Source organism: Prunus mume, linkage group LG5, assembly GCF_029339155.1.
Source record: "Prunus mume cultivar Tortuosa linkage group LG5, ASM2933915v1, whole genome shotgun sequence".
Lineage (NCBI taxonomy): Eukaryota > Viridiplantae > Streptophyta > Magnoliopsida > Rosales > Rosaceae > Prunus > Prunus mume.
In genome coordinates this window covers 12,670,289-12,675,421 of record NC_142702.1, presented here as the reverse complement: position 1 = coordinate 12,675,421, position 5,133 = coordinate 12,670,289, and the positions used below count along the sequence as shown (strand labels likewise).

At 39.1% G+C, this 5,133-nt stretch overlaps 1 pseudogene; it reads right to left on the bottom strand.

The window, feature by feature from the left end:
- LOC103331169 (putative calcium-transporting ATPase 13, plasma membrane-type pseudogene) lies at nucleotides 1–3,680 on the bottom strand (annotated as a pseudogene).
- Nucleotides 3,681–5,133: the final 1,453 nt, after the last annotated feature.

Below are 5,133 nucleotides of genomic sequence, written 5' to 3'. Positions count from 1 at the left end.
TTTACCAATATATCTAATCCTGGATTGAGAAAATCTCTTTGAGAAACTACTGAAAAAAAATATATATATATATATATATATATGAATAGTAAAAGAGCAACAAAAGAATTAGTCTGTTTCTATCTGTTTGACAATTTTTCAGGAACTATATGCCTTGGAACCTGCTATCCAGAAACAGGAATGTACTTAACAAGCCAACCAATCGGCCAAGACATCACTGCAATCCCAATGCAAGCACCCCATTGCTCCCAATTCAGCCTCTCCGTACTTGCGAACTTCGTCAGAAGTTCAACCATCACTATTTGAAGAACTGCGGTGATGCCAATTATTGCTAAGAACAACTTGTTCTTGAGTAACCCCTTGAATATGTTCTTCTTCTCCATGTTCCTGGCATTGAACTCATTGAAGACTTGGCAAAAAACAAAAGTGTTGAAGATAAGGGTATTCTTGACCTTCTCATCTACGCCAAAGATGGATCTTCCCTTAAACTGTAGAGTCAGCAAGATGGTGATCTGATACAAAGCCTGAGATAAGAGGTTTCTCCACATGACTCTGGTTATGAGTGGCTCTGTTCGACCCACTGGTTTCTTGTCCATGAGTTCATTGGTTGGTTGTTCAGTGGCCAAAGCTAAAGCCCCCAATGTATCCATTATAAGGTTCACCCACAGCAATTGGACAGCAGTCAATGGAACTTTGCCAGACGAAACAGCGGCGACAAAGTTGATCACAAGGGCAGCAACATTTACTGTGAGCTGGAACTGAAGGAACTTTTGAATATTGTTATAAACACACCTGCCCCATCTCAGAACGGTCACCACAGAAGCGAAGTTATCATCTAATATCACGATGTCTGAGCTCTCCTTTGCAACTTCCGTGCCTTGGATCCCCATCGAAAGCCCAATATCTGCTTCCTTTAGGGCAGGTGCATCATTCGTGCCATCTCCCGTCACTGCAACCACGTGGCCTTTCTGCTTCAAGTACTGAACCATCTTTAGCTTATCAAATGGCGACGATCTTGCCATCACGCGAATCTTATCGATCCTTTCCATTGTCTCTTCAGGTGAGTAATTTCGAAATTGGACACCTTCTACAACTGCCTCATCCTCCAGATCCTCCTCTGGTTTCAGTATCCCACATTCAACAGCTATAGCTTTTGCAGTATGCACATTGTCACCGGTTATCATCTTAATTTTCACTCCAGCAGCTCTGCAAGCGTCTACTGCTGTTCGAACTCCAGGTCTGCACGGATCCTTCAAACCCACAAGACCCAACAATGTCAGCCCACTTTCTTCAAGCTTCTCATGACCCTGACTGCCATTCTCTTCTTCAGAAATTTTATGAGCAAAGGCAATGCACCGCAAGCTTTTGGCTGCCATGTTCTGAATAATTGACTCAACATGCAATCTTTCTTCATCACTGATGGCTCTCACTTTTCCAGACTTGTCATAATAATTCGAGCACAAGGCCAGTATCATCTCAGCAGCTCCTTTCCAGTGGGTTTCAGTTGCCTTTTCACCGTTCCTCCTTATCAAAACACCGCTTCTCTTTTTCTCCGAATTGAAAGTTTCAACATGGATTATCTGACAGCCTTGTTTCACTTCATCAGCATTCATTCCCAAATCAAACACAGCCCAAGAAAGTATTGCTTTCTCAGTTGGGCTACCAGAAATCTCAGGGACGGGTGAAGAATTCGGTATACAAACACTGCCAGTTGTGTTTAAGCCTACAGCCTGATGGAGTAATTGCAGAATGGGTTGTGCTATCTCTGACGGATTCTCTTCTGTCATTGTTTCTGGACCAAGCCAAAACTCTGTAACCTTCATCTCATTCATGGTAAGAGTGCCTGTTTTGTCAGTGCAGATGGTTGTGGCTGATCCCATCGTCTCACATGCAGAGAGCCTTCGAACCAAGGCGTTGTCATTCATCATCTTCTTCATTGAATACGCAAGAGTCAAGGTAACGGCCAGAGGCAATCCTTCAGGAATTGCCACAACAACAATTGTGATTGCTGCAGCTAAAATATCCAGAGCAGAATTCACTACATCATCGAACTTTGTCTTGCCTCCATAGAATTCTCGGTTCCCCTTGTCATCTGTGGTGTGTCCGGTGAAATAACGAATCAGAGAAACGGCAAGAACAAGCACAGCCACAGCCAAACCAACCTTCCCAATATATGATGTAAGCTTGTCAAGCCGTGCCTGTAAAGGTGTCTGCTCATCTAAATCCCGGCTTATTGAGCTCATCATCTCGCCCCAGGCTGTGTTCATGCCCACAGATGTGACAAGCATCAAACCAAACCCATCTGTCACCTTTGTGCCAGATAAAAGAAAGGGATGGTTTCCACTATTGATCTCAATGTGTTCACTTTCCCCGGTCATGCTGGATTCGTCCACCTTCAATGAATGCCCTTCCATAAACACCCCATCTGCCGGAACCTGGTCCCCAATTTTCAGGCAAACAAGATCACCCACCACAATATCAAATATTGATATGGGACGGCGTTGTCCAGCTCTCACAATTTCAACACTTATGTCGCTACTCTTGGTCGAAAGCTTATCAAATTGCCTCGACTGCTTGAAGTTCGAGACAGCAGTGACAATAACGACTAACAAGACAGCAAGAACAATGCTACCACCATCATACCAACCGTTTTTCCAGCCATGCTTTTTAATTCCAAACCCTAGAGAGAGTATAGCACATACCAGAAGTATTATGATGGTTGTGTCCTTGAATGCTTCAATGAAAAAACTCATGAAGCGTTTTGCAGGCGGCTTCTGAAATACATTGGCTCCAAAAACATCTTTCCTATGCATCAAATCAGCCTCTCCCCCGCCAATTCCCCCTTTCACATCAGTTCCAAGAGTAGAAGCCAAATCTTTAACTCCTCCAAATTGACTCAAAAGATCAAGGTTCTTGTCCTTCACCATATCAGTAAGCGCCTTCTGATCAAGATCAAGCAAAGAACGACTGCTCTCGCCTGCATTATTGTCTTCGTTGCTGGGTACATCAATGGATATGTAAGAGATGGATCGAGGTACTTGGCCCTTGTCATAAATTACTTTCTTGGCAAGTGTATTAAGAGCCCTGGTGAAGGATATGACCGTCAAGGCCAACCTCCACCTCTGCTTGTGCGTTTTCGGTTCTGGTGGTGCATGTTCTTCAGCATTAAAGGCCTGTTCAGCGGGTTTTCGTGACCTCCGAGACATGGCAATGGACAAGGAAAACTGCGAGTTGATGAAGATCAATAAACAGGAAAGCAAACTGAAGTTTAGCCAAAAAAACAAAGGGTTTAATGAGTGTTAATATTCGAGGAAGAGATAATTCGTATAGGATATATATACAGGACGGTCGCTTCAAATTCAGGAAGGAGGGAAGAAAGTTCACTGTAGCTTCCTGGTAATTGACTGCATTTATTACTCCTATCCGAAAGATTAACTTTTTTTTTTTCCTTTTCCTAATGGAGAAAAAAGATTTGCTTCTTTCCTCTTTGTTTTTCCTTATTTCCTGTTTCATAACTTACATATAGCTTCTTCCTCTTTTTTTTGGGATTACATACTAATCCGATTGGATTGGATTGAGGAAAATTTAGATTTCGCATTTATGCTGAAGTCGTTTATTGAACTATATAAAATTGGAGTAGGAGTAATATTAAATCCTTATAAGTTGTTTACTAAATTCACAAGAATTGGAATTGAAACCAAATTGATTACTAAACTACCCTCTTTGTTCGGTTAAAGTAGATGAAAAATTTTAAAATTGTGTGAGGATATAATGGGTAAAAAATATGAATTCCTAATAGGTTAGTTCTCTAGGATTTAGAATACTACCTCTCCCACCCAGGAGTTCCTGATTTTATTTGAGTCACACTCGCATTTTGATTCTTCCATGCAAAATAAACATAGGAATATCCGTAATAGGAATTCAGCTTCTTATTTTGATTTCGATTATGGATTAGTAAATGTGCTAATGACTTCTTGAAACCTTCCATGGAGCTTCATATATTGATTTTGCAAATCGGATGACATAATATGCATTTATTAATTGGGAGATTCACTATTATACCTAATATAGAGGCCCAAATTATATATATATATAGAGTGGTGATTTCCCCACTCTTTTTTCTCCTATTTTATCCACTTACACTCCTTTTTTATCTAAAAAAGGAGTGTAAGTGGATAAAATAGGAGTGGGGAAATCATTGCCCTATATATATACATATATATATATATATATAACCTTATATTAAATGCACTTTAGCAACACACCCAAAACTCATTTACAACATAACAATGAGGCTTTTAATTTCTTATAAATTACAAAACTGTCATCAATTTTTTAAAAAAAGCCCAGCCCCAAAACCTCATAAAAATACCCAAAACACTCAATAGGTCATGAAAGTAATTTAATAAATCTTAAATGCAAAAGTCTTGCAATGAATGATTTCACATAAATCTTAAATGCATAATTTGACTTCTAAAATGACTTGATTGTGATATCATTAAATGCAATATCATTGAAAATTTTATAAGTAAATGATTTACTTTTTTTACATAAATTCTTATATAAATCAAAGTATATGTGTATGTGTGCACGCGAGATTAATATTATAATTAAGGAAAATGTGTTTTTGTTTATAATTTTTTTAATTGTCGTTTATTGCAAATCACTGCTAAAGGTTCCGCATGAGTCATGATAAACGAGTGTAGCAGCTGAGATTGATCATGCCAATTTCATGGCAAGCATCACACACCATGCACCTATATTGGCATGCAGACTACATGTTTTTTTTTTGTCTTTCCTTTTTCTTGGTCAAAATGCAGAGCATGGTTGCTGCGTTTATTGGCACAGTGTCTATCTTGATCATAAAGGGAGGCTTTTTAAAAATAAAAAAAAATAAAAAATTGTGTCAATCCATGCTCGTTGCCTTGTAGTCTTGAAGAAAATCAAATGATGAGATATGGATGGAATCATGGAAGCTAGACTTATAAACATTTTTTTTAAAAAAAATTTCCCAACCAAAAGCACTATCACACTAGGTTCTACAATATGAAGAAAAAAAATTCACTACGGGGCTAGAAGCCCCCCAAAAAAAAAAATAGCAATAACAAATCTAGGCTTGAAAACGCTAACCCA